Source organism: Dasypus novemcinctus, chromosome 6, assembly GCF_030445035.2.
Source record: "Dasypus novemcinctus isolate mDasNov1 chromosome 6, mDasNov1.1.hap2, whole genome shotgun sequence".
Taxonomy (NCBI): Eukaryota; Metazoa; Chordata; class Mammalia; order Cingulata; family Dasypodidae; genus Dasypus; species Dasypus novemcinctus.
The window spans coordinates 77,812,753-77,832,836 of record NC_080678.1 but is presented as its reverse complement, the minus strand read 5'-3'; the positions used below and the strand labels follow the sequence as shown (position 1 = coordinate 77,832,836).

Below are 20,084 nucleotides of genomic sequence, written 5' to 3'. Positions count from 1 at the left end.
AGATAGGCAGAGATGAGATTATTATTCCTTTATTTGAAAGTCAAGAAATCTACTACAGGAAGCTCAATTAATTGTCCCAAGGTCTAAAAAGCAAGTAATGTGACAGAAACAGGTTATCTGACTCCAATCCAGTATTTCCACAATTCCACACTTTTCTGATTGGAATGATCAGGAAGATTTGAAAAAAGGGAAGTGTTTTCAGTCAGCAAGAAGACAAGGAACAAAACCATGGAAAGAGGAAAGCATAAGGCATATAAGGACATGGATAGAGTTATCCTGGTTAAATAGATTAAGGGTTATATAGGACCAAAGTGAAAGATAAGGCTGAAATTATACTGGGCCACACTGTCTTTCCTCCTTGTTAACTTATTTAATATTCTTCTTAACCTGCCATTACTCAAGTTGAGTTTAAGATTCTGCTAGCCATCCCAAAGGAAACCCTCAATCAGCTGGAAATGAAGGACTGCAACTCAGGGAAGAGACCTGGGAATCTAATTAACAGAGCTGAGATCTGACAATAAGGAATGGAATGAATTCATTAATAGAAGAGGAAAGAAGAGTGCCACAGAACACTTAACTAAGGGGCTATCTACCTTTACAGGATAGTAAGAATAGGAACCCACGATAGAAAGAAGGCACTGTAATTAGGGTAGGAGGTTGAGAACTAAGAGAATGAGAAAAAAAGAGTTTCAAAATGGATAGCAAATCAACAATGTCAAATGCTTGAAAGAGAGCAATAAAGACTGAGGAAGAAGAAAAAGTCACTGGATTTCCAAATTGGAAGGTGACAGTTCCAAACAGGTCAAAGAAACTGTTTCAGTAGAAGAGAAGGCAGAAATTAAATGTGACATTAATGGGAAGGGAGTTGGTGAGGAAAAAGTGAAGGTATGGGTCTTTCTTCTAGCACATTTTTGACACTTTGGGCCAGATACAGGGAGACCCAGCATCCCAGTACACCCAGGTCTGAGACACTTCCTGGGACACAGGACTTTCATTGCTAAAACTGGTAAAACTGAAGGCAAACCAAGAAGATTGGTCACCCTAGCCAGATTATTCTTTGTTATGGGGGATAGCCTGTGCACTGTAGGATGTTTTGTAGCATCCCTGGACTCTACCTAGTAAATGCCAGTAGCATCTCCCACAGATATGACAATGAAAAATGTCCCAGACCTTGCCATATGTCCCCTGGGGGTAGGGGGCAAAATTGCCCCAACTGAAAACCACTGTTCTAGACCATTTGTTTGAAGATGTGATTGTGTAAGAAGAAAAACAGAATACAAATGGACAGGAGGAGTAGGATCAAGTGAAAGTGAATGTATGTACATGTGGTTTTCTTAAATCAAGATCTCTGCACCTTTGGATGCAAAAAAGATGGGTGTAGTGGAGATGGAAACGATTCTGGAAGACAGAGAGCAGTAAAACAGCAAGATCCCAAAGAAGGGGAAAGGGAAAATACATCAAAGGCATAGGCAAATGAAGAAGATATTACTTCATCTAAGACTTAAGAATAGAGGGTGGCTGAAGTCCTGGAATTTACTGAGGCAGAGAAGGAAAAAAATATTTGCCCAGCAAGATAATCTCTCTGTACATTTAGACAGGGAGAGAGAGGGTGGGGATAGGGAGGAGGGAAAAAAATGGGAAAGAGAGGGATGATGGGTGGTAAGGGGATTTGAGGAGCTAATTCTTGGAGTGAACTGGGGGGGTGGGGGGGGTGGAGAATAAGGAGATTACAGAGGAGCCCAACGTCTCAAGATGATTTAAGTGTTGTTGTTGTTGTTGTTTAATTTTTTCTTTTTAAAAGATACATAGATCACACAAAATGTTACCTTAAAAAAATATAGGAGATTCCCATATGCCCCATTCACCACACCCCCCCACATTTCCCACATCAGCAACTTCTTTCATTAGTACATTCACTGCATTTGATGGATACATTTTGGAGCACTAATACACAGCCTGGATTATAGTTTACACTGTAGTTTACTCTCTCCCAGTCTATTCAGTGGATCATGGCGGGATATATAATGTCACGCATCTGTCCCTGCAATATTATTCAGGACAACTCCAAGTCCCAAAGATTTAAGTGGTTTTTGGCAAATGGGGTGGCAAAGCATAAGAGCCAGGGAAATCAGCAGTGCTTCTAAACCTTTATGTGCATATGGGAATCACCAGGGGATCGTGCTAATCTGCAGATTCTGATTCAGAAGATCTGGGGCAGAACATTTCTAACATGCCACAGGTCTGGGCACCAAAATTTGAGAGGTACAAGGCTAGGGTGTTAAAATAGCAACATTAAAGTACTGATGATTCAGCAAATAAACATGACCCTGGACTGGCTGAGAGTCAAGTATGGTCAGAAGGGAGCTAAAGAACAGAGAAAACTTGGTTATGCCCTACAGTTAACTCTCCCAGTGATGGCCAAACCACTTCACTGCACTGGTTGTTGTGAGAGAAGAAAAATGCCATAAAAAAAATTTAAAAATTTTAAAAAAAGTGCTATAGAGATAGTGGAGGCATGAGGGGTTATAGTCAAAGTTGGCAAGTGGTCAGTAGTACTTCTCATTGTATCTACATAAAGATAAAGGACTTCTTTAAGGAATTTGAGAAGCATTTTGCAGTTACACATCACACTGGTCTGTTCCATTGCTGACCTAGGAAAGGACCTCCTCTCAGTGTATGGCTGTGGCTATTCCATTCAGTGGCCCTACAATGACTTTAGCATTCTGAGGAACCAATCAATTAACTGGCATTTCCAAGGGCAAGGTTGAGATGATGCTCTGGAAATCACTTTCCAAGTGTGACATTAGTTTACTTAAAACTCAAAATCTACTTGAAACTCTACCTCTAAGGGTAGTAAGCCTCACCTCAGGCCTCATCCTCTCTTTGCCTTTCTTTTTTCCCTCCACATCTTAAATTTACTTTCTGCTCTTTCATCTCCCTCCTAACCAGACAAAATATGAGATTAGAGGACAATTTCAAATACTTTTATGCTTCTTTAATATAATTTTATATGCTTTATTTCAAATAAGTGACTAAACTTCTCTCTTCCCTTTGCCCCAATAACTGTAAATAATTCTTTTGCTCCTACGTGATCGTGAATTGGTTAGCTGCCTCCCTTCCCCACTCCATGTGAACTAGAAACCCTTAATTTAAAAAAGGGGGGGGGGACCCAAACAGTCTTCTCTTCTTGAAAGACAAAGGCTAGCATAATGGGGAAGAAAGAGAAGGTAAATCTAAAGAGGTTTTGCTCTTACCTATTCCAGCTTTACATCACCCCTTCCCTAAACCCCATCACTTTGAAGTCTGAGGAAGAAGGGGAAGGGAAGACATTAGAAGGAACAAGATGAGCAGATGGAAAGTCGGTGCATGTCTGCTGGCCCTGCTGCCAGCTGCCCCTTTCCTGGGCAGATGTAACAAGCACCATAAGGTCTCCACTACACCTTTGGGCTAGAACTAAAGTAGTCCATTCTCAAGTCCAGTCATCCTTAAGCTTGTTTCTTCTTTTCATGGGAAAACTAAATCAAAGTAGATTTTTCAGGGGGCTTAAGGAAGGGATTCATGGGATGTTCCCGAGCTTTTCTTTTCAATCTCCTGTGAATATATATTTCAAAATAAATGTTAAAGAACGGATTATTTCCCAGAAAATACTATTTTTAATTAGCAAGCAGAAATGTATGAAAAACAGGATTTTAAAAAATCCCAATGGGGAAACGAATGTGGCTCAACCAACTGGGCTCCATCTACTATATAGGAGGTCCAGGGTTTTATCCCCAGGGACTCCTGGTGAGGGCAAGCTGGCCCACGTGGAGTGCCAGCCGATGTGGAGAGCTGGTGCAGTGAGATGGTGCAACAAGAGACACAGAGAGAAAATAAGAAGATATAGCAGAACAGGGAACTGAGGTGGCACAAGAGTAATCACCTCTCTCCCACTCTGGAAGGTCCCAGGATTGGTTCCCAGAGCTGCCTAATGAGAATACCAGCAGACAAAGAACACACAGCAAATGGACACAGAGGGCAGACAATGGAGGAATGGGGGGTTGGGGGAGAGAAATAAATCTTTAAAAAAAAAAAATCCCAATGACTTTAAAGAGGCCAAATACTGCTTGCCAAATCCAGAGATACTCTTGGAAATTTTATTTCAATTCCTATCATGGTGTGGGGATGTATATTTTAAAAGAGTAAATGAATCTTCTACCCAATTAGGAAGACTAACGGCCCTTTTTTCTCCTTAAAATTAATACAACTATATGTAAACTGCATCTTAGAGAAATGTTAAATTGCATTTAACCTCTCTGCTTTGCGTTCTCTCTAGACAGTCTAGAGAAAGTTTCTCAGTTCATTTCCTTCACAGCCGTTGCTAAGATATATCCTTCAGGTACATCAATCAAGAGTTTTCTTTCTGAAGGAAAGCAGAGTAAACCCTGGCATGGGAACATTTGTGACAGATGCAAGAATCATTTTCAAGCTATAGCCAGTCTGTTTCAGTTACTTTTGCACTCCTTTGGTCTTTAGAATGCAATAGTTCTTAGAGTTTTTCACTAAAAGTTAACTTTCTCTGCAGAAGATCCCACTTACAGATGTAGCTAGATTATACAATCAGAGAAGACCAGCCCTTTGGCTTTATCCTTAATTATCATGGAATAATTGAAGAATATCCTTAAATCCAGGCCTGCTACTGAGACCTTTGACCCTTGAGCAAGAGCAGGGATCAGCAGGGATCAAGAGGCTAAGGAAAGGCTGTGGGCCAGAGTTTAAACAGTTCACAGCAATGTTCCCTCTCGTTTACCCAGTCTTGTACTCTTGGGTGCTGTAGAAACGGAAAAAGTGCTTGGGCTGGACAACTGGTTTCACAAAAATACCAACAATGTAGACCCATATAAAATGTGGTCACTTTTGCCCTATATTTAATGCCACCTTTTCTACAAAGGACTTTCTGGGGGTGGAGGGGACTAATTTATTGCTATCTTGCTGTACTCCAAAAGGACTTAGTTAGCATGTAATTTTTTTTCATTTCCAAAGTATGATGAAAGCAAATTAAGATGACTTTTAAAACAATTATTCTTTAAAAGTACAGGTTCACTTTTTGTGGAAAAAAAACAAAAACAAGTAACAACAAACACAATGCAAGGAATGCAAGGTAAATTCAATGTAGCATGTGGATGCCAAATCAGCAAATGAAAAATTCGAGCTCTTAACTATCAAAAGGTGATGGGATCCAGTAAAAGTCCAAGGCAGGGCCCTTGTAGTTTGCAGTCCTACAACTGTGATTAGAACCGGCTTCCAGCGGGATAGGTGTAAATTCATATAACCCCAGGTAATCAGTCTCTTCCCCCTAGTGCCTCATGACTGGCCTAGAAATCCCTTGACCAGTAGGGGCAGACACCTAGAGAAATGTGGCTTGCTCATGGCGTTGGTGACAACAGTTCAACAATAAGCCTGTACAATCCATGACCTCATCAAAATTCTGAGGAAAACGAAGTTTGCTTGTTTTTTCATGTGAGGACGGAAAGGCCTCCTCCCTGTGACTCGGGCAGAGTCCTCTAGAAGAATACCCTATCTTGGCAGTTTAGTATCAGCAAAGAAAAGTGGCTGGAAGTGCCAATTCCTGGCTGATGCAGGAAATGGGAATACCCAGGTCCCCATGTAAAATATCAAGAGGTACAGCCACGGCACACGTGGACACAGCAAAGTCTTGGCCTTTCACCAGACCAAAAGAGGCCGCTGGAGTGGGCCAAGCAAACCCTTCCCACAGCCTGTGATGCAAGAAATCTTCAAAAAGAAACAGAACTCCTGAGATTTGCTGGCTACAAATTGTTAGTTGAAAATTTTAATAAAATTAAAATAGACCTAAACTTTGTACTCTCTGATGAGACAGAGTTGTTGTCAACATACTGGCTTCTCCAGTGAGGTTCTTTTCCCCAGGGTTGGTGGCTATAGGGAGCACAAGCCAACAGAAGTGTGACAACTACCAGTCCTTGAACCCTGAGTGAAGATGTGACCCGGGGCAGCAAACAGCATCACTATACATCTTGAAGGTGGTCATCAGTGAGTTAAAGGTGAGGCTTAGTATCACGATAATTTAGAGGAAATGCAGTCAGATCTGAAGAAAGCTTGTGACATCACTTCACACCACCACGTGAGAAAAGGCAGAACCAAAATCAAGCTGCGGGGAGCAAATGTAGCTCAGTGGTTGAGCACCCGCTTCCCATGTACCAGGTCCTGGGTTCAATTTCTAGTACCTCCTTAAAAAATAAAATCAAGTCACAATCTGCCTGGTCTAAGCCTGTGTTTGTGCTGTCCTGAGAAAACCCTTCAACTAAAAGCATCTTTTATCAAAATTTGAGTGTATTATTTTGATACCTGCATATTCTAATAAATTTGCAGGGACAAAATTAAGGTTTTACATAAAAACTGTACCTTTAAGGGAAAAAATGAACCATCATGCTTATATTTACATTTATCGTCCATTTTTAAAGCACTCAAATTCCAAGAGATCTCGCTCAATTTAAATTTTGACCTTTTAATTCAGGACACTTGAATTTTTTGTTTGATTTGAAGGTCCACAAGACACTGTGCCACCAAATATACAAAGCAGAGGAAAGATTTCTTTGGAAAGCACTCACATCAGAACTTTTTTGTGTGTCATAATAAAACATGAATTTGCCATAGGTTAAATTTAGGCAAAGCTAATCCTAACATTACTTGTTCCTTATCTAAAACACAAAATTTTCTCTACTATAAAAACGTTTAGTCCCTATACAAGTGTGTTTATGGACTCTGTGCTAGGCAGTCTGCCAGAAATTCATGCATTACTGAACTTCAAATGGTTTAACTGAGTCACTCAAATGCAGCTAATTACCCGGACACATGAAATCTGAGGCGATCTCCTTGGGCGCCGGTATTGAATCACACTGTGGGAAAGGTATCTTCCATGTGCATTAGAGATGACAAAAGAGAGCGAATAAAATAGCCTGCAAATACACTGAAGTTTAATAAAAAAGGATGTTTTGTTCTAAGTAATCCAAGAAGCTTTCCTGATTTTACCTGCACTTTTAACCAGTACAAAATTTCCACCAAACTTTAAGATAAGAATATTCCTCGACTTTTTAAAAATGAAAGTATTTTGTAACAATGTGTATTCCTCATCTGAGATAAGATGTTATACAAAAATTTCCATGTGTTAAATAATTAGATCTTTTATGTTATAACTTCAAATAGTTTCAGAAAGTCAAATAAAATGGAAAAAGAAGAAAGGCCATTAAAACTGAGCCCTTCTCCCTGTCTGCCTTTTATTTTAGTAAAGCAAAAGAATGCAAACACTTTCCTCCACATTTAGAAACAAAAGAGTACCAAGACTCAGAAGATCCAAGGGTATTCAGGTCATCTACCATGGAAGCTCAAATTCTTTGTAAAGCACAGCAAGGTTTATTTTGGACTCCTAGACTAATGGCTCCCTTCTGGGAAATGTTCTCTGTTAAAAAGGTAAAGGCTTCTCTTAGAAGGCTGGACTGTTCAAACAGTAGGAGTCCTTAGTGATATCTTCCTTAATAATTACACTTCAACCTGTGAGGATTAGTTAGCAGCCCCTTTCTTTTCAAGTGATATACATCCACTAATATCAACTATTAGTAGAATTACAGAAGGCTTGGGCTAATTATGACGGAGACCTACGATGCGGTTGTCACCCAGCACATGGATATAGTAGAGAAGACACAAGAGGTGGCCCTATGCTGGAGTGGCCTTTGGAGCCTCTAACTCCCTTCCCCCACAACCACCACCTCACTTTGGGTAGAGATACAGGGAGGTTCCAGCTGGGAGGCACTGATGTGAAGGCTTGCAACCAGCTGGATTTTTAACAGCACTAACACTCATTCACACTCGGCCCCAAAGCCCTTCAGGCCCTGCGGGACCTAACCTCTTTTCACTTCAAGGATTCCACTTTGATTATGTTAATATGACTTTCTCTCTGGCTGCCAAAATAGATTAACCATAAATTTACAAGCTTAAAACAACACAAACTTATTATCTCCTACTTTCCAGAGGTCAGAAGTCTGGGTGGGCTTGAGTGCTTCCTCGTTCTGGGTCTCACTGAGCAGAAAATGAAGTGCCAGCCAGCCTGGGTTCCCTTCCTTACCTGAAGTCTCTGGGGGGAGAATCTGTTTTCAGGCTCATTCAGCTTTATAGCAGAATTCAGTTGCTTGTGGTTGTAGGGCTGAGACCCCATTTCCTTGCTGGCTGCCAGACGGAGGCCTCTCTCAGCAATTTAAGGCTACCTGCATTCTTTGTCAGGTTGCCACCTTCATTTTCAAAGCCAGGATTGAGTCCTTCTCACTTCGATTCTCTCTGACTTCCCCTTCTGCCACATTTCTTTTGCTTCCAGCTGGAAAAAGTTCTCTGCTTTTAAGGGCTCATGTGAATAGATTAGACCAGCCTAGATAATCCAGAATCATCTCCCTGATTTAGGGTCCATAATCTAATTATAGCTGCTAAAGCCCTTTTGCCATGGAAGGTAAAATAGTAGCAAGTTCCAGGGACTAAGATGTGGACACCAACAGGGGGTTGTCCTGTCTAAGGGATATGGGCAAGAAAGAGGTAAGGAGAGAGGCACAGGCTGTAAACCCCAATCCCTAAATCGCCCTAAAAGTAGCTCTGCCGGAGAATATCATTTCTTTACCCTCCAGGCAAGCCAGAAAGAGAGTGGACATGAACCTCCTTCCCAAGGCTCTGGAGGTTGCGCAGGCCACAACAGTGCACGGCAGCTCTCATCTCTGCTCAGTGCCGTGGTAATGAATATAAAATACTACCGTACAAAACTGGGGGGAAGTCCTGAGCAAAGGTTTTTTGTTGTTTGGATTCTAGACAAATAAAAGTTCCCTACAATATCCTTAATATCCATATAGTCTTCATATTACAAATGAGCAGTACACTGGAGGTAGAGGTGGGGATGAGGGGGTAGAGGGTCCAAGTGATCCGACTGGGATGCTAATCCAGTTCTGCTCTGTGGCCCTGAGTAACCCACCTCTTTCCTCTGGGCCTCAATTGCCTTGCTTATAAGTATGGAGCTAAGCTAGATCAGCCTTTCTTAAAATGTGTACTGTGGAACACTCATTCCATGAGGTGCACTCAGCAAGAAAAAGGGTGCCAAGATCAAATGTTTGAGAAATGCTATTTTGGAGCCACAATGGCATTTCTGAAAGCTCTAAGAACTTCTGTCACAAACAATCTAGTTATTTAACCTAATGTTTCCCAATCATATTTGATAACACATACTTTCCCCCGCCGAAGTCACAGGTGACTTCCCTCCACTTAAACTGGGCTCTCTCAAATAGTCCTCACTTTCTCATCTTGTCCCTGTTTCCTCCACCTAAAACACTTTCCCCCATACCTGAGTGTTTCCAAATCCTACCTGTCATTTAAGACTGGCTCAAATGCTGTCTCACCCTCCCATGAATTATTCTCTGGTCCTATCAGCTGGAATTATATTGTCCTTCCTCACATGCACCATTTAAGAAATAGTTAACAATGGCCTACCATGGCTTAGCATAAGACATTCATAGTACATTGATATTATAATACTACAGTCTCATGATCATTCATTATCCAGCAAATATTTATTGAGTACCTACTATAGGCCAGTTACCAGTGATGCAACAGTGAACAGGATACAGTCCTTGCCCTCAAGGGGCTCAGATTCTAATGGAAGAGCAGTGGTTGGAGGCAATTACCACCCAATATGCAGGCTTTATTTGGTAGGAATGGGACTGGGTATTCCTGGGTCCCCTCCAGATGCCATCCCCAGAAGTCTGTGGATGCCTGGGCAGGATCATCTTGAGGAAAAAGAGCAGACTTGTCCCAGTGGGGCAGATCTGGGCTCAAATCCTCCACTTCCACTTCCTGTGTGTCCTCTTTGAGTATTAACTGGTGCCCTCAACCAGTCAATATAAATAACAGTATCCGGCTCATAGGTTATTATGGGGACCATCCAACAGTGCCTGGAATAAGCCTTGACATGTGTCAGTTCTTCAATCTGTATTACCTCTCTGTAACTTTTCTTCCCAAAATTAGGGATGTTAAATTTGATCATCCTTCATTCCATGCTATTATTAATACTTCCGAGTTTCTCCTATAGGGCACTGGTTAGGCAAATGGACGGATTTTTTGGCCAATCCTGGCTTTTCTTTTCCCAATCCCTACAGCCCATTTGACTGGACTCTTAAACAGTAAAGTTAGTAAAGCTTACTCCTCTAGTCCTACTTTGTTTCCAAGAGGCATACCTCAGTGTCCTATTCAGTAATATTTTATTGTAAGCCTTTGAGGTAGATAACGTAGGTTGGTTCATTCAATTGCATTCACCTTTTCCTTTCTCATTAATGTGGATACAGAAAAGCTTAATACTTGTTTCCCAGGCTCACTTACAATAACACATGACATAATTGTGGTCAATAAAATAAAAGCAGAGAGCTGCTGGAAGAAGAGGCCTAACAAGAAAAAAAGCCCTTCATTCACCTTTTACCCTTTCATCTTCTATTCTTTCTTCCTACCTGGGTCTCGAAGAGGATGCAGTCATCTTGTGACCATAAGTGACAAGCATGATGTCAAAAGGCCACCCACTGAGGAAGGCAAAGCAAAACAATAGCGCCCAAGTCCCTGATGGCCTTGCTGAGCCACTGTGCTTGCCCCACACTGGCTACCTTCAAACCTGTTATATGTGACGACTCTACCCCTCAATTGTTCAAGCCATTTTTAGAGGGTAATAAAACCCATCCCTAACCGAAATACCTAATCAAGGTATACTCATGCCATGAGTAGAATGAGATGCAGAAGCTTTATTAATATTGCTAATTTGTAACTGTTTGGGGAAATCTATATTAAGAAGGTTATAATAGGCATCCTTCTCTGGATGGGGGAGGAATTCTTTATTGCAAGTGGAAATCACAGACGGGAAGATAAGACCTGTCACAGCTGTTAAGAGAAGCTCCCTCTCAAAATGGGTATCTACAGTTACAGCCCAGAGAAGAGGATGCCTTTCTATTTCTCCTGAAAGGAAGTCTTGTGAAATGGAGCCAAAAATCAGTATCACCATCAACATCAATGTTAGGATTAACTTGGGACTTAAAGAGGCAAAAAATAACTAACCCCACTAATATTTCGAGAGGAAGTAATTTGCCATTTGCTGGTCCTGAAAGAGCCTGGATCAACCCCAGGCCCAAGTCTTGTGGCTGTGTCTGGGTGCTGGTGAATTAAAAGCAGCAGAGGCCTCCTGCTCCAAAGAGGATTGGGTTCTGTAAAGATGGGAGTGAGGAGAGAGCTCCACTTTGCATCATGAAATAAAGCACATAATGCTGCCTTTTGCCCCCAACTCTGCACAAACATATATACTTTACCAAAAGCATCACAAAACTTGCCTGCACCTCTCCTGTGGTTGGAAGCAAAGATGGGGTGACCTAGAATAATGCACAGGATCTGCCCCCAGAATCTAGGAAGACTTAGGAAAGCCTGCAGATGCTTCCCCATGCTCTGCCAGCAGGGTCACTCTGCCCAGTCAGTCACCCTCTGGTTCTGGTCCCTGAAATGCTCTTGCTCCCTTCTGGAAAGCACCACTGAGTTTTTGCATCACTGCTGTCTCTCACTTCTCCCAGACTCTGTCTGCCATGCTCCAGCTGTTCTCAATTGATTAGATTTTTTTGGCCTCCTGAAATTATTAACTTCTAAAAGATAAAAGCCACTCTGGGGGAAGAAGCCACATAAATGTAGTTTTACTAAGATGCTTTTCTATGAATCTTAGAAAGTTCCAAGACATAAACATTTTTATTTTTAAACTGTGAATTTCCTTTTCTTTAGCACTGAAGTAAAGCTTCCTATTACATCTGGGCAGATGTGACCACCTCAGCAGGAGTTTGGCATATTGTCACAAGGTAATTGCTTTAAAAAACAAATGTAAAGTTCACAACTCCTGAGAACTCTTCACAGAGTCTGAAGGCCTTCCTTAAGATCAGGGGCTCTGAGCTCTGCAGGGGGGTGGGGGTGGGGGGCATATGATCACTGCTTCCAGGAGCTGACCATCCACTTGACCCTGGGCCACCTTGGGTCGTGCACCTCGGATGCAGAGCATCCGGAACGTTGCCTCAGATTAGGTTCTGGTAGAAAGAGTGTGAGATCACGCCCATCGTGCTGAGTGTCCAGGCAGTGAGAAACTGCAAGGTCCTCCTGCAGAGATCAGCTGGCCCCTCGCTTGGCCTCCCACACAGACAAGGATCTCCAGCCCCACTCAAAGCAAACACACAGTCTTTCTCTCTCTGTCTCTCTAAGAGTGTTTCAGCCCAGAAAAGGATATCCAAAATACCTCTTAAATAGGCGTGCTTCATAGTGTACTGCTTCTCTAGCCCCTTTCTCCTCCATTTTAGGCATTTAATATGGACATTCTCCATTTACTCATGATCCCTTCTCCCGAGTACCCCACAGACAGTACTCCTGCTCCCAACACTCCCAAAGTTTTCTCAACTCCTACTCACTTCACCAACCCTCTTGCCTTGGCTGCCTGCGCCCCTTCCCACCACCACCTCAGGCTTAGCCCGGCAGCCCAATGCATGGTGCCTTTAAGAGAGCAAAAACAGTCCTCGTGAGCCAGAAGACAGCTGGGTCAAGAGAGCCATGCACTCATTCTGCTTCTAGCATGGCCCAATGGAGCAAATCATTAGCAAGAGAAGCAGGATCTCTTTAACTATGCAGAGTTGAGACTTTCTGAATAAATTTTGCTGAAACCTTGGGATCCAAGACTAAGAGCAAGTCTCAGGCAGTTAATAGATAGCAAGGCTGTATAGATCTCTAGAGAGACTTCCCTAACTGAAGTTTATAATTCCAGTGAAAATAAAGGCAAAGACCTTGGAGATATGTCTAAGAGCTAGACACCAGGGCTTATCTGGAGAGACATATTTCTATTCTAAAGGTTTACTGTAAGAAACCAGGATCCTTTCCATCCTGTCTCCAAGCAGCAAAGGATTTTCTCCCTCCTTTTGTCAAAGGAGAAGCTGTTGCCTCCTTCTCCTGTACATAAGCAGAGAAAACCCATTTTCCCCTGTTCCTTGCCTAAAGACACTTGTGTTGGAGATTTTTCCATATGGCTTTCATCTCATCACTCCAGGAGTAAGCACTGGCACAAGGAGTGCCAATGCAGTTATAATTATTTCACTATATTATTTTTTATTATTGTATAAATAATCTGTCTCCGATCCAGAACACCTCATGTGTTCAGTATAAAATTAATAAAGATGAATATTAAAAATTCAAGGGAAGCAGATGTTCAAGCAGTTGGGCACCCACATACCATATGGGAGGTCCTGGGTTCAGTTCCCAGTGCCTCCTGAAGATGAGCAAGACAGTGAGCTGATATAAGAAGATAATGCAACAAAATAGCACAACGAGGAGACACAATGAGAGACACAACAAGCAGGGAGCAGAGGTGGTTCAAGTGATTGAATGCCTCTCTCTCACTTGGGAGGTCCCAGTTTTGGTTCCCGGTGCCTCCTAAAAAGGAAGATGAGCAGACACAGCACACAGCAAACAGACACAGAGAACAGACAGTGAGTGCAAATGACCAGGGGTGGGGTGGAGAAATAAATAAAATAAATATTTAAAAAACAACTCAACATTACAGTTGACAAGGATGATGGGGTCCTGTTGTCACATGGGCAGATGACAAATGAAACAGATGAGAGCCCTGCACCAGGTTAACAGGAGTTTAAGGATTATCCATGGGAACCAGCAGCAGACTTATTGAAAGGACTGGGAAATTTCTTAACCAGGTATCAGGACCCAGAGTTGGAATGTGCAGCCTGAATGGCACTTTTAGATTTTGCTCTCTCCTTCAGGTGGGGGGGAAGGGATCCAGAAATTCCCAAGTGGGATTTGGGTGGGCCCAAAGAAATCTGTGTTATTCTCTCTCCGGGTTAGAGGAGTAAGAGTGAATTAGCTCCCACAGCCACAGCAAGTCCACAAGGATTGCAGAACTAAGCTATTCCTTGCCACAGGGAAAGGTGTCTGGTTTACCAATCTTGCAGATAACTTCTCTGCTACCCTCTCATCCTTAGTTTCCATTCTACCCAGACTGGTCCTTCTGTCTCCAGAGGCACTGTAGTAGAGAAGTCAGGTATACGCAGTCTTGAAGGCCAGGACACAAGAACTCTGGAAAGGAAGTTGATTTATTTTGACCGGCTGGATTTGGCAGACTCCTGTCCTAATAAAAATCGAACCCCGAACAGAATGTTGGGTTCCCTTTTATACAGAAAAGATATAAGGGTGGGGAGTTAAATGGTGCTTTTATGAAAGAAAATGAATTTCCTTGTTAGTTAAGTGTTTGTCTGAGTACCAGATAGGTTTTGAATTAAAGTACCCCCCACATTTCAGGTGAGCTTGAATTAGCATATCACCTACATTTCAGGTGAGCTTGAATTAGCATATCCTTCACATTTCAGGTGAGCTTGAATTAAAATCTCCCCCACATTCCGTCAGGATGCAACTTTGAATACACATTCAGTCTTACATCCTTTCTGAACATTCAAAGACTGTAGGGCCTATATTACTTATTTGGATTTCTAGAGACTAGGTACACTTGGATACAGAATCAGACAATTTTGAATTTATGCACAGGCTATATTAGCACTACACTAGTCCCTTTATAGTGGGGAAAAAGAAGGTACAGGTTAGAAAAATATCTTCTCCCTGCAACTATGATTAACAGGGAAAGAAGTTTTAAAGTGATTTTGCATCATTTTCCGTACTACTGTATCTGAATGTATGTCAGAAACTGATTTGGGTGTTATAAAATGCTTATCATAACTGCATAGAGAATAACTATCCCGTCCCAATCAAGGAACGCTACAGAGAGAAGTATAAGTGGGACTCCCTTGCTTTTTGCCACCAGTGAATGGACTGGATGCCTCTTAACCTCTGGGGTTCTGACAAGGAAAAAACTGCTGGATTTTTATCAAAATGGATGTCTAAAATCTTATTAGACTTAAGTATGGGAATCAGAACAAGTGATGAATTTTTGCTGTGAGGTTTGCCTAAGGAAAGTATGCCAAGAGAGCATAAAATAAAATTTTTAAAAGGAGGTAGTTTCCGGATTGAAGTAGTTTGGAAGTTTTTGACATGGCTACTAGATCCATGCCTTTTTGAAAGGCAACTTTTAAGCTTGCTAATGAGCTCTTTTGGAATCAGTTGTGCCCATTTTGGAGGGTGGGTCAACTCAGACTGACAGGTGAAAGGAACTTTAAAAAAAAAACCTGTTAAGAAAGACCTGACAGCGTCTCAGTTTTGCATGAAAAAGGGGCAGTTATCCCCTTCCACTGCCTGAAGAAAGTCAAGCCCCTGGCTTGGGGGTGGGGGTGGGGGTAGGGGAAGAAGGAGCTATCCTGGATTCACAAGAGGTTCTGCCCAATTACCCGGCCTAGCTCACCAATGCCTATTGTGTTTTTCAGCTCTGCTACGCTGAAAACAGATGTGGTCGCGAGCAGATCTTGAGTCCAAGACTGATGAAAGATTCCCCTTTGTGGGGCCATGAGCTGTAAAAATGGATGATAAATTCTGGCGGAAGTGCCTGGGTCACAACAAATGTGCTCACTGAAGGGCTGTTCTCTGATGAGACCACCACTGACTAAGTCCGACTCATTCCTGGCTCAATTCCTGCTGAAAGCTGAAAGATGGGGGAGAGTCAGATGGCAAGAGGCAAGGCCCCTCGGCCCACTCCAGGTAGAGTGAATCGGGTGGGTCTTTGGAACCCTTTTCAGGGAGATCTCTTAGCTATTGGCTTTTTTCTGTTTGTCCTTTTCTGATTTTTTTGCAATCTGTGCCTTTCCAGGTTTTGGCAGAGGGCACTCAGCTATGAGCTCTTGGTTCAACTCACTCCCCAACATTTTCCTGGTACACACCCCTGAGTAAGACTGTTTGATTATTCAATGCAGCTGTCACCAAAGAAGGCTGATCTCTCTAGGCATCTCTCTAGACAGGGGTAGGTGAGGTGAAGTAGAGATCTACTTGGAAATTTTTTTTAAAATTCAGAATTCTGCCTTGACCAGTTGTGATGCATGTTTCTTCCTCCAAACAACAATTCCAGATCAGTGTAGCTGAAAGGGGTCATAGGAGAGTCAGATTTAACACTGTTTAAGTTGTATGAAAATGTTCCATAAAAGGTTTTTTATCTTGCACCCAGATCTTTCTCAACAAAAGCTCAGGGTAAAAGAGCATGAATGCAAAAAAAAAGTGAAGTTGAAGTTACAAAACTGGAAAATACTCATTTAGTAACAATGGAGGGAAAGCAAAAACCACAGCACCAGGGAAGGAAAAGCCTTAGGCCCCCAACTCTCAGGAAAGGGGGGTTCTTAATGGTCTTTCTTTTTCAGAATCTGTTCTTGGAGCTCTCCTCCCAGAAGGAAAACATTCCATGCTTCTCTTCCAACTACTGTCCCATGCGCCTTTTCCTAAATTCTTTCCCTGCTGCTCTGAGCACTTGGAATTCAAAAACTGACTGCTGAGAATACCATCCCTGCCTGATGGCTCTGACCAAACAGCAGCGGATGGTGCAGCTCCTGTGTTCTCCAGGCAGAAAGCCTCCCGATGTCGTCCATACCTCAGGGGCAGATGAACTGGCATGGTGGGCAAGCCAGGACTGCTTGAAACTCACCGCCTTCAGGCAGTTCCTCTCAAAATAGGAACTCAACCAACTGGTATTTGGGTTGAAATAGGGGCCCTAAAATTTACCAACTGGTAGGACGTGGGAGGTCACATTAGGGGCCCAGACCACTTGTGCTGTACCACATGGAGACCCATAACATTGTAAACTTTGTTTCCAGGGATGCCATGTGGGCCCTCTGAGATTGTGTATATGAATGGCAGGCATTAATTCCTCTCTCTAATGAAAACACTATGATTTATACCTAGAAGAGGTTACCAGAAACATTAAAAGTTTCTGAGAAATCATGCCAAGTAGATAAGGCAGCCTTCAGACATGTACAATGGGGGAGGTTTTTCTACAGTGTGAGATAGTCGATTAACATTAGTGTTTGATGTTAGCTGGAGTGATTCATGACCCACCTTAGCCATTAAAGGCATTCGGGTCAGCTTCAAACTGAAGCAGGTTAGTAAGATTAGGAATAAATGGATCTGGAACTTGGCAGAGTTCATGTGAACATCTGGAACCCCCAAGAAGGCTGCTGGAGAAACCCCACCCCCCAGGATTTTGCTACCTAGAACAAAAATTTTTTTCTGGGAACAAGAAAGAGCCCGAATGTTCTCTAGGAACTTTATCATTGGGTTTTTAGTAAGGAATTGATGGGTGGGATAATTAATCCAAATAGCGAACAGCTGGAGCCCCCTCCCCTTCTACTAGCAAGGGGGCGGAATAATTAGCAATTTAAAAGCAAATCACAAGGCTTGAGGGCTCTCTCAAGGCTTGAGTGCTCTCTCGGCCTTACTCTTTTGCCTGCAGACCTGTCCTGCCCTCTGTACGCAGCTGTAACCATTTTTCCTATGCCATGTGGCCACGCAAGTAACCCTGGGAATTTATAATCTATGACTTATAATCTATAATGGGGAATTGTAGCTGGTAAATTAGCCCTCTTCATCCCTTTCCATCACCTTCCTCACTACATGGGACCTCTGCTCTGTTATTTTCTCCCATTTCTCTTCCCTCCCTACCTGAATAAATTACTGGCCTAACTCACCCGGTATGCTTTTGAAATTCATTTCTGCAGAATAGCCAAAAACCTAGATAAAATCCGGTAACAAAACCAGTGGCCAGAGACATAAAGGTGACCGATTTTGCCATATTTTTTCTTACTTGCAAGCCAAGGCAAAATTATTAATATATCTGGCCAAGTGGACAAGGTTAATACAGAAACTTGAGTAAGTCACCAGCCTTTCTAAGGTAGAAATTTAAATGAGATTTGTTCAACTGACTAAAACTAGAACCCCTGGATGGTGTGGCTGAGACCAGTCAGGCAGGATTGACCTCAACCTGCCCTTAGTTGTTGGCAAGAGCTGGATAAATGCTGTTTAAGACAAACCTAATGGATTTGGTCCTAGCCCCTGTTTGTCAGATTAAGCAAAATAACCAGTGGAGTGACATATTACAGAAAAATTTACTAGTAGCCAATAGTATTTGTTTCCTAGGGCTGCTATAATATATTACCACAAACTTGGTGGCTTAAAACAATGAATTTATTCTCATCATTCTGGAGACTAGAAATCTGAAATCAAGATACTGGTAGGGCCATGCTCTGAAGGCTCCAGGAAAGAATCCTTCCTAGCTCCTGGTAGCTTCCAGCAATCCTTGGCATTCCTTGGCTATGGCTATATCCCCCAGTCTCTGTCTTTGCATAGCATTCTCCTCTGGTGTGTATTTCTGTGTGTCCTCTTTGTAAGGACACCAGACATTGGACTTGGAACCCATTCTTATCCAGTATGACTTCATCTTAACTAATTACATCTGCAAAGATATTATTTCCAAGTAAGGTCATATTCTGAGGTTCCGGGTAGGCATGAATTTTGGGGGGACACTATACAACCCATTCCACCAACCATGAAGAAACACAAGGGGTGTAGTTGTGGGGTGTAGAGAAAATAGTTTTCTGTTTCTGCAGTTTGGGTTTTCCGTATAAATTTTGCTGAAAACTTGGGATCCTGGGCTAAGAGCAAGCTTTGGATTTAATTTACAACTGTACAGAGAACTGCAGAGAGATTTACCTAACTCTGGAGGTATTTCAAGGGAAAATGAGGACCAGGACCTTGATACCTCTCTAGGTTGTAAATGCTGGCGACACTACAAATAATCTGGTTCTACTTCCAGGATAACAGTATGAGGAACTCCATAGACCCACTCCCCAGTGAAAGAAACAAAGCTGGAGAAAACTATACAAAAGAGCATTCAATTAAAGTATCTGGAAATTATCCTAAGGGCATACACCAAATGAAGAATCATTTATTCAAGAAAATCTAAAATTTGTTAAAAACAGTTATAGAGTACATGCCAACTGAGCCACAACCCACTTCCTCCCTCACCTCCCTAGCTCAGTTTGATGTAAGCTCCACTCCAGGCAAGTATGGCCAAGAAGACGGGGCTCCCTCTCTCTCAGCTTCCAATCAAGGCTTACTGTACCTCACCGAGAAGGTCAAACCACCAGCTTTTCCCATTCCCTCCAACTCCAAATTGAACAGGCTAAATTTACCTCAAGAGTGTGGTCAACAGTGGTTAGGGTGTCCGTCTACCACATGGGAGGTCCGCGGTTCAAGCCCCGGGCCTCCTTGACCCGTGTGGAGCTGGCCCATGCGCAGTGCTGATGCGCGCAAGGAGTGCCCTGCCACGCAGGGGTGTCCCCCGCGTAGGGGAGCCCCACGCGCAAGGAGTGCACCCATAAGGAGAGCTGCCCAGCGCGAAGGAGGGAGCAGCCTGCCGAGGAATGGCGCCGCCCACACTTCCCGTGCCGCTGACGACAACAGAAGCGGACAAAGAAACAAGACGCAGCAAAAAGACACAGAAAACAGACAACGGGGGAGGGGAGAGGAATTAAATAAATAAAAATAAATCTTTAAAAAAAAAAAAAAGAGTGTGGCCAAGAGATTGTAGGTTCCCTCCCCCACCCAGGCCCTACCCACAGGATAGAGGCTCTACCACAGGCACAGCAGGCAGAGAATACGAGGCCCCAACCAACATCGCCCCAGCGCGCTTTGAGGGCAGAGGTTTCACACTGGTAAGAGGCTAGTTGATAAGACCAAAGGCTATCATTCTGCCCAGTGCCCAAGGTAGTGACTCAGTTTGTCCAAGGGAAAGATAGTCCATAAGAAAATAAAGCTCCAAAGACCTCAGTAAAGGAAATGACAGTGTGTAAGGAAGTTCAAGCCTAACACAATAGCTCCTGAAAACAATAGCTGCTCTTAATTAAGAGACATGCTTTGGATTAGAAGATTAAATATTATTAAGAAGTTAATTCTACCCAAAATCATATATAGATTCAATGCAATCTCAATCAAAATTACAACTGCCTTCCTTACAGAAATGGAAAAGTCAATCATCAAATTTATTTGCAAGGGTA

General features: G+C 42.7%; 1 protein-coding gene across 2 annotated transcripts in view; it reads right to left on the bottom strand.

Moving 5' to 3' along the window:
• Positions 1-20,084, bottom strand: part of STOX1 (storkhead box 1) — a 57,531-nt gene that overhangs the window by 8,746 nt on the left and 28,701 nt on the right. The window lies entirely within an intron of this gene.